The sequence below is a fragment of the Helianthus annuus genome, chromosome 1 (assembly GCF_002127325.2).
Source record: "Helianthus annuus cultivar XRQ/B chromosome 1, HanXRQr2.0-SUNRISE, whole genome shotgun sequence".
Classification (NCBI taxonomy): Eukaryota; Viridiplantae; Streptophyta; class Magnoliopsida; order Asterales; family Asteraceae; genus Helianthus; species Helianthus annuus.
In genome coordinates this window covers 145,123,737-145,133,923 of record NC_035433.2, presented here as the reverse complement: position 1 = coordinate 145,133,923, position 10,187 = coordinate 145,123,737, and positions in this window count along the sequence as shown.

Below are 10,187 nucleotides of genomic sequence, written 5' to 3'. Positions count from 1 at the left end.
AAACGACCCGTTAGTTATAAATTTACAGTATTAAGAGCGATTACAATGTTTCTATCAACCAATTATCAAGAATGGGTATTTGTCACTCGACCGGATCTGTGATTGTGGTCATATCACTATTGGTCCCGTTGCCCTAATAGTGACGGTTTACTCACACAGAGTAATAATCACTCACATAGAGTAATATTCACTCACATAGAGTGATAATAATAGTAATGTGCACAATACCCCACATACCAGCTGTAATTTGGTGATTACAAAGACTTAATCCCTGTAATTATAACCTTGAAAATAACTTGAGGTATTGTAATACTTACTCACAAACTGTGAGAAAACAGTTTAAAAAGAAGAATGACTCACATTGCAGATTAACGAGCAATAGATATAAGCCTACTGATTAGCCTTGATTTCACCTAGTTTAACATAATGCACACACAGGCAGGTTAGTAACTAATACAGCAATTACGTCAATTCACGAGATTAAACCTTCACAACGATTAATCAGTGCGATACTCGATAATTCAATCGGATTCACAACGAATAACAGAGCATAGTCCGAATTCGAACAGCACTCTAATATTCAAGTCGAAATCACGACGAATAATCAAAGTACAAGCTCAATTGAGCAGCACCTGGACTATCGATGGATAGTTATAATCGATCGGACGTTGAATCGTAATAGCGATCGAGTTATTACCCTGATTGCGGCAGCACTTCGTGATCGGTGTGTGTTTTGTGTGAACGATATTCGCTATAACTCGATGGTTACAGAGAATTTGGACGTCGATTTTGTACCAAAGTTCAAGTGCCAACGTCCCTTATTTATACCTGAAAATTGTCCTCCCTCGCGCCACGCGAAGAAAACATACATACCCGTCGCGTGGCGCGACGGGTCTATTTCTTAGCCTAGGTTGTTTCGTGTCTTAGATAGCCTTGGTGAGCAAGTTAAACGAATCAATTTCATTTCTACAGCTAATTTAGAAGATAAATATCACTAGGGTTTAACCCCCCCTGAGTTTTAGGGGCCTTGATCCTGATTCCGATTGTTATGAAAATTTTAGGGTTTATACGGAATCACTTGGGTTTCTCAATTAGGGTTTCCTTATTACCTAATTACCATCCTAATTATGGATTTTAGTGGCAGTTGTTACATCCTCCCCAACTTAAGAAAAATCTCGTCCTCGAGATTTATTGGAATAAATGAGGATATTTGCGCTTCATTTCTGATTCTAGCTCCCAAGTGTATTCTGGTCCTCTCTTTGAATTCCATTTAACCTTGACCAACACCAGTCGTTTATGTTTGAGAAATTTGACTTTTCTATCTTCGATCTGTATTGGTTTCTCTATAAACTTTAACTTTTCGTTCACCTCTACATCTTGAAGAGGTACTACCAGGGACTCATCTGATAGACATTTCTTGAGATTGGATACATGAAATACATCATGTACTCCAGCTAATTCTTCTGGTAGCTGTAAACGATAAGCAACTGGTCCGATTCGTTGAATCACTGGGAATGGTCCAATATACCTTGGACTTAGCTTTCCTTTCTTACCGAAGCGTACTACTCCTTTCCAAGGAGAAACTTTTAAAAGTACTTTATCTCCTACTTGGAATTCGAGCGGCTTGCGACGATTGTCTGCATAGCTTTTCTGACGATCTCTGGCTGTTTTTAATCTTTCCTTGATCTGTGTTATCTTGTCAGTAGTTTCTTGTACAATCTCAGGACCTGATAATTGACTTTCTCCGATTTCTGCCCAACATACTGGAGTTCTGCACTTGCGTCCATACAATGCTTCGAATGGTGCAGCTTCGATGCTTGAATGATAACTATTGTTATAGGAGAATTCAATTAATGGCAAATGGCTATCCCAATTACCACCAAAGTCAATTACACATGCTCGGAGCATGTCTTCTAGCGTTTGTATTGTCCTTTCACTCTGTCCGTCTGTTTGTGGATGATAAGCAGTACTTAGATTTAGTCGAGTTCCCATTGCTTTCTGAAAACTTTTCCAGAAATGAGATGTAAAACGACTATCTCTATCCGATACAATGGAGAGCGGGACTCCATGTAGGGATACTACCTCGTCCACGTAGAGTTGTGCTAACCTTTCCATGCTAAAGGTTTCTTTCATTGGTAGGAAATGAGCTGACTTGGTTAATCGGTCTACGATTACCCAAATCGCATCATTACCTCTTTTGGTTTTGGGTAACTTTGTAACAAAATCCATTGTTATGAGTTCCCATTTCCATACAGGCATTTCTAATTGTTGAAGTAATCCTGAAGGTTTCTGGTGTTCTGCCTTAACTTGTGAACAGGTTAAACACTTGGATACGTATTTGGCTATATCCTTTTTCATTCCTATCCACCAGAAATTATTTCTTAAATCTTGGTACATTTTATTATTTCCTGGGTGCATGGTATACCTAGATTTATGAGCTTCTTCTAAAATCTTATTTCTTAACTTTCCTTGCTTAGGTACCCAAATTCGTTTCTTATGGAATTTCCAAATTCCATCATTTCCTTGTTCTAGTTCTTTTAGGTAACCTTTCATTCCTTCAGCATCGTCTTGGATTGCTGTTTTCTGAACTTCTTTAATTTGTGCTATTAAATCTACTTGTAGATTTAACCTCAGAGCACGGACTCGTTTCTGTTTCTCATGGTACTTACGACTTAAGGCATCTGCAACTACATTTGCCTTTCCTTCGTGATATTGTATATCACAGTCGTAATCACTTAACATCTCCATCCATCTTCTTTGTCTCATGTTTAATTCTTTTTGCCCAAATATATATTTTAAACTTTTATGATCTGTATAGACAGTAAACTTACTTCCGTACAGATAATGTCTCCAGATCTTAAGGGCAAAAATTATGGCTCCTAATTCTAGATCATGAGTCGTATAATTTTCTTCGTGCTTTTTCAATTGTCTAGAAGCATACGCAATTACCTTCTTGCGTTGCATTAACACACATCCATAGCCTAATTTTGAAGCATCACAATATACTTCAAAATCTTCTGTTCCTTCGGGTAAAGCTAAGATTGGTGCATTCGTCAACCTATGCTTTAAAATTTTAAAAGCTTCTTCTTGTCTAGGTCCCCATTCAAATTTAGCGGCTTTACAGGTTAACTTAGTTAATGGTACGGCTATCTTAGAAAAATCTTTGATAAATCGTCTATAGTATCCAGCTAAGCCTAGAAAACTTCTTATCTCCATAGCTGTTTGTGGAACTTTCCATTTTGTAATGGCTTCTATCTTAGCAGGATCTACATGGATACCTTCATGATTTACCACATGACCTAAGAATTGTACTTCTTGCAGCCAAAATTCACACTTTGAGAATTTGGCATAAAGCCTTTCTTTTCTTAACAGAGTTAAGAGAACGTGTAAATGCTCACAATGTTCCTTTTGGCTTTTGGAGTAAATAAGTATATCGTCGATGAAAACGATTACAAATTTATCCAAATATGGTTTACAGATTCGATTCATCATGTCCATGAATGCTGCTGGGGCATTTGTTAATCCAAAGGGCATGACTGTAAACTCATAATGACCATACCTAGTTCTGAAAGCAGTTTTAGGTATGTCTTCTTCTTGTACTTTCAACTGATGGTATCCGGATCTTAAATCTATCTTTGAGAAATACCTAGCTCCTTGCAATTGATCAAAAAGATCATCAATCCTAGGTAGTGGGTATCGATTCTTAATCGTAACCTTATTCAATTCTCTATAATCGATACACATTCTCATCGATCCATCTTTCTTTTTCACAAACAGTACTGATGCACCCCAAGGGGATGAACTCGGTTGTATGAATCCTTTGCTTAGTAATTCATCTAATTGCTTTTTCAATTCTAGCATTTAGGTAGGTGCTAATCTATAAGGTGCTTTAGCTATTGGTGCAGTACCTGGAATTAAATGAATTCTAAACTCTACTTCCCTATCAGGTGGTAATCCAGGTAATTCTTCTGGAAAAACGTCTGGGTATTCTGAGACTACGGGGATGTCCTGAAGTTCTTTATCTTTAGTGTTAATGATTACTGAAATCATATACACCATTTCCTGTTTCCTCGAATAACTAGCCAATTTCATTACTGAGATAAATTTTAATGGCTTTCGAGGTTTATCTCCAGTAATCAAAATTACTTTTCCTGAAGGGGTTTGAATTTCTACTGCATTTTTGTCACATAGGATTCGGGCATGGTTGGCTACTAACCAATCCATTCCTAAGACTACATCGAATCCTGCTAAATTCATTGGTAACAAATTTGCAGAAAACTTATGGCCTAATAATTCTATTTTTCCTTCTTGCCAGATTTTATCTATATTCACAGAATTTCCTTCTGCGGTTTCAACTGTGAAAATTTGCCTAAGAGTGGTTAACGGTAACTTAAGAGCTTGACAAAATGAAGTATTAATGAAACTTTGGTTCGCACCAGAGTCAAATAATACTTTTGCAAATACGTCATGTACTAGAAACGTACCGGCTATCACATCTGGAATGAGTTCGGCCTCTTGAGTAGTCAGCTGGAATGCTCGCGCATTTCTCTTGGTTGCTCCTTCAGCTGGTTTGGCTTGGTTAACTACAGGTTTAGCTAACTTAGGACATTCAAATTGAAAATGTCCCCTTTCTCTGCAATTATAACAAACTCTTGTTTTCTTTCTGCAGTCTTCTTCCCGATGTCCTTTCATTTTGCAAAAATTGCAAACCATGTTGCATTGTCCATAATGCTTCTTTTTACAAATTTTGCAGAAAGGAGATGATGAGGATTGCCCTGTTCCTCTTTTCTTGGTATTACCCGCACGAAATCCTTGAGTAATCTTTTGAGCTAATTCCTTCTTGCGATCTTCCTCTCTTGTGCGTACCAACTCATCCGTCAGGGTATTAGCTAATTCTACCGCATCGTCAATAGTACGAGGTCTCGCAGCTTTAACGATGTTTCGGATTTCACTAATTAACCCCCAGATGTAACGAGAGATAAGTACCGGTTCTGGCGAAGCCAGTGATGGCACTACCCTTGCGTATTCAAAGAATGTCGAAGTATAGCCCCGGCAATCTACACCTAACATACGATGACTCAGGAACTTGTTTGCCATCTGTTCCTTCTCGTATTCGGGACAGAATTTTCTTTCTACCAAACTCTTAAATTCTTCCCAACCTATAGCGTAGGCTATCCTTCTTCCTTTTGCCTGGAGGACCGTGTTCCACCATTCGAGTGCTCCTTCTTTGAACAGATTTGATGCATACATCACTTGATCCTCTGTGGCACATTTGCTTATTGCAATTACTGCCTCGGTTTTCTCTAACCAACGCAGTGTTGCAGTTGCCCCTTCGTTACCTGCAAATTCAGCGGGTTTGCAGGCAAGAAATTCTTTGTAAGTGCAACCAGGCGTTGCAGCTTTCATTCTTTTAGGGAGTGGGGCCTGTTGCGGATCATGATTGTCATGATTGCCGCCTCCATTTATGCTGTTACTGCCGTTATCTTCTGGAATACGTTTACTAGGAATTAATTGTGGTTCGGCAGGTTTCTGAACAGCAGCTACAATTTCTGGAATAGCATGAGCTATCCCTTGGGTGATAAAGTGCTCGATATCTTGTCGAGTTATATATTGATCTTCCGGTTCTTGTTCAGATTGATTTACTTCATTAATTGGTTCATTGTTAGCGTTTTCCATCTGCTAGTTGGTAAAATTATTAGTGTCTAACTTATCAATGACAAGATTCACATAGATAAACACGTAGATTATCACAATATACAAGTATAACCAAAATTGTCGATTTCTCGACTTTTACTTTGTTATGGTATATTGTATATGCATCCATACACACCGTATTTTACAGAGTTTTATTGCCCATTTTACAGAATTTTAAGTTACTATCATACAATACGGCTTTCTGTGGTTTAACTGATGGTTCTAGTAACGATGCTCCCTCTCATCGTACTTCCAAGTTAGATGCTCTCCCATTTCCCTGATCTAATTACCTGTACCTATCAGTTCTTCACCGAACTGACGGAGTTCAGCTAGGTTTTCATTACTCATGGGAGGATTTGGGAGTGGTTCTGGGTCAAATTGTGGAAGGAAGCTATAAGGACTGTTAACTATGTTTTGGAATTGCCAGTCATTGGTCCACCATTCCTCCATTTGGCCTAATGGTCTGGTATGAACTAGTGGGTCTGGAATAGCTGGTCCTAGGTTTAGTGGGAATTGAACTGTAGCCGGGTAAGAGAAGAGATTATCGTTGATAGGTTCTAAAACATCACAATTTTCCAGTAGGCGATCTATTTCGTCTTGGAACGTGAATTCCTCAGATTGTTTAGAGCTTTCGCCAATCTCTATTCCCTTTTGTTTCAGATCTATTCCTATTTCCTTTTCTGGTAGTTTCGAACTTTCTCCAGTTTCTATTTCCTTTCCCTTGCTCATGATCACAGGATTTTCTATTTTAGGGAGTCTCCTAGTGGCAGGTTTCCTACGGCGTACTTTCCTCCACCCTACATATCTTCTCTTCTTTTTAGGTTTGGCTTTTTCCAACGGTGGAGCTTTGAATTCCACAGGTTCTTCTATGTCAGCAATGTAACCAGTAAAGTCGTGCGAGACTTCGATAGGCACTGGATATAAGTTGAGATTCTGGAAGGCTTCCGACATCTCATTCATGCTGCATAGCATATATGCAAAATGCAATGTTAAAACTTTGGAACAAAGTTTAACAAACAAACACTGAAGTTTTATTGCATATTACTTTTTGTACAGAAATAACTGAAATAAACACACTGGGATTTTATTTATTTACGGGATTGTGATTTCTCTTACTAGACCCAACTTATCGGATATTTAGAGATTAGCATTTTCTGCTACCGTAACTAGCATATAGAGATTTGCCCATTTCTCGTCTATTTTATCTTCCCAAGGTGTACTATTACCCAATTCTTGGACTTCTGGGTTAAACCTAACTCTCTTGGTTCGGGGTTTCTTTTTCTCCTGACTCTTTTTAAGTATCGAATCCCTTTTCTCTTGGGAAAGAGGATTCTCATAGTTTGCTTTGCGGACAAAGATTCCTTCTTCTAGGTTTACTGGGTTTCTAGAAGAAGATGCCACATCTAGTTTGTGGTAGATAGCAGACAGCTTTTGCTTACCCATACTGTCACTAAAATAACCAGTTAGTACAACATATAATCACCGAATAACAATTAGTAAAATTAAGCATTTGGACAAAATACTTAATTTAGGCTTAATCAGTGGCTCGATCAGTGGCTCAATTTAACTATTAGCTCCGATACCACCTTCTGTCGCGGCCCCCGACCCACCCTGGACGGAGTCGGGGCCCGCGATGCAGATTTCAGTGGTACCCGTGGTATTTAATTTCTGCGACAGCGGAAGTCTTTTTACAACAGGATCTTTTCACCGGAAAATATGCTCGTTTTAATATATTACACAAAGTTCTTAAGGGATAAATCCCATAACTTACAATAAGTTGATTTCACACAGAAATCTTTATTTTTCAGAACATGTTTTATTTATTTATTTACACTGAGCCACTTCTCTGAGCTTGATAGTGCTTTATTGCACTTTTCCTGGATCACATAGATCACCTGAAACATGTTTGAAAAAGGTTTTGTCAGCGGGGAAATACTGAGTGAATCATTCCATTTTCTAAAACGACCCGTTAGTTATAAATTTACAGTATTAAGAGCGATTACAATGTTTCTATCAACCAATTATCAAGAATGGGTATTTGTCACTCGACCGGATCTGTGACTGTGGTCATATCACTATTGGTCCCGTTGCCCTAATAGTGACGGTTTACTCACACAGAGTAATAATCACTCACATAGAGTAATATTCACTCACATAGAGTGATAATAATAGTAATGTGCACAATACCCCACATACCAGCTGTAATTTGGTGATTACAAAGACTTAATCCCTGTAATTATAACCTTGAAAATAACTTGAGGTATTGTAATACTTACTCACAAACTGTGAGAAAACAATTTAAAAAGAAGAATGACTCACATTGCAGATTAACGAGCAATAGATATAGGCCTACTGATTAGCCTTGATTTCACCTAGTTTAACATAATGCACACACAGGCAGGTTAGTAACTAATACAGCAATTACGTCAATTCACGAGATTAAACCTTCACAACGATTAATCAGTGCGATACTCGATAATTCAATCGGATTCACAACGAATAACAGAGCATAGTCCGAATTCGAACAGCACTCTAATATTCAAGTCGAAATCACGACGAATAATCAAAGTACAAGCTCAATTGAGCAGCACCTGGACTACCGTTGGATAGTTATAATCGATCGGACGTTGAATCGTAATAGCGATCGAGTTATTACCCTGATTGCGGCAGCACTTCGTGATCGGTGTGTGTTTTGTGTGAACGATATTCGCTATAACTCGATGGTTACAGAGAATTTGGACGTCGATTTTGAACCAAAGTTCAAGTGCCAACGTCCCTTATTTATACCTGAAAATTGTCCTCCCTCGCGCCACGCGAAGAAGACATACATACCCGTCGCGTGGCGCGACGGGTCTATTTCTTAGCCTAGGTTGTTTCATGTCTTAGATAGCCTTGGTGAGCAAGTTAAACGAATCAATTTCGTTTCTACAGCTAATTTAGAAGATAAATATCACTAGGGTTTAACCCCCCCTGAGTTTTAGGGGCCCTGATCCTGATTCCTATTGTTATGAAAATTTTAGGGTTTATACGGAATCACTTGGGTTTCTCAATTAGGGTTTCCTTATTACCTAATTACCATCCTAATTATGGATTTTAGTGGCAGTTGTTACATAAATGGATAGCTTATGGACTTACTAGTAAAGAATGGTGTTGAGATTATGTCAAATTTCTAGCTTTGAATATGGTTGTCAACTATAGAATCATGAATATGTTAGTATATGTTGAATTGACGATACATGTGCATATATGTAATTTGTTGATCATGTGCTTATGTATGTGTGTGTCCAACACCATGATTATGAAATATAAACGGTATCATTGCTATGGTCGACTAGGTTTAGATGAGTATATGATCATATGATGAAAGTATGTAAGTAAGATGGTTGACTTTCTGAAAGTCAACAATGTATGAACAGCACGACTAGGTCTTTGGATGCACTTACAAGGGTAGGGAGATCACGGGATACAAGTTAGATTATTTAATGTGCTATACATGATGGTGAATGAAATTAGCATGGATTAGAATAAGTAAAATTGCTAATGCGAGTCTTATGCATGCTAATAGTTATTTAACGAAAGTCAAGCAACCGTTTGGGTTGTAATTGAATGCTAGTGATGATGAATATATGTAATAACAATGTTTTGAATATGATGGCATGAATGGGTAGGAGTTTTCTCTAGCATGGACCAAAGAATGGAAGACTAACGGGTCAAGCGGAGGCGAGGAAGCAAGCATGAACACTAACGCTTAAGGTAAGTGACTTTCGACTCACTTCTTAGTATACATAAGAACTTTCTTGATATTAAATGAAGGGAAGTCATGTATGGTATGAAATGATTGAAGGTATTAAGATAAGTATTGATCTAGATAGTCGAAGGTAGTTTGTGGGAACAAACGGGTCGAATAAATAAGAATAAGTGAGGTAACGGTAATAAATTTGATAATGATTAAGGACCCGGGATAAGGATTCTTAGTCTAATATGTAAGGAATTGTTTTACGGATGTTTGGGAACAAGTTTCAAGTGAAACGGATGCAAAACGAGCAAGTTATGCAAATTTTAGTATTAAAATGGGAGGCTGATATGGGCTTCACCGTAGCTTACGGTGCCCACCGTAAGCTACGGTGGAAGCTGGGACTTTATTTCTGCCGTAAGGCAGTTTAAAGCTGCCGTAGGACTTTTGGGGGCCACCGTAAGCTACGGTAGCCACCGTAGCTTACGGTGGAGGTCTGATGCAAATGTATAGTTTATGAATTTCTTTGTTTTTCCTTCGATTTCGGACCCCGTGAACCCATTCCAAGCCTCGTTAAGCATACATAATGTTCCTCAACCCTACCAAATGGCTTGGTGAGCTACGGGTGAGCATGGAACTCATCCTTAAGATCCGAAACATACCCAAATGACACTTAAAAAGCGTTTATGTATGTGAGAGCGAAGGTATACACGTGAGTAGTTATGATTCGTTTTATGTATGCATGTAAGTATGTAGTTAC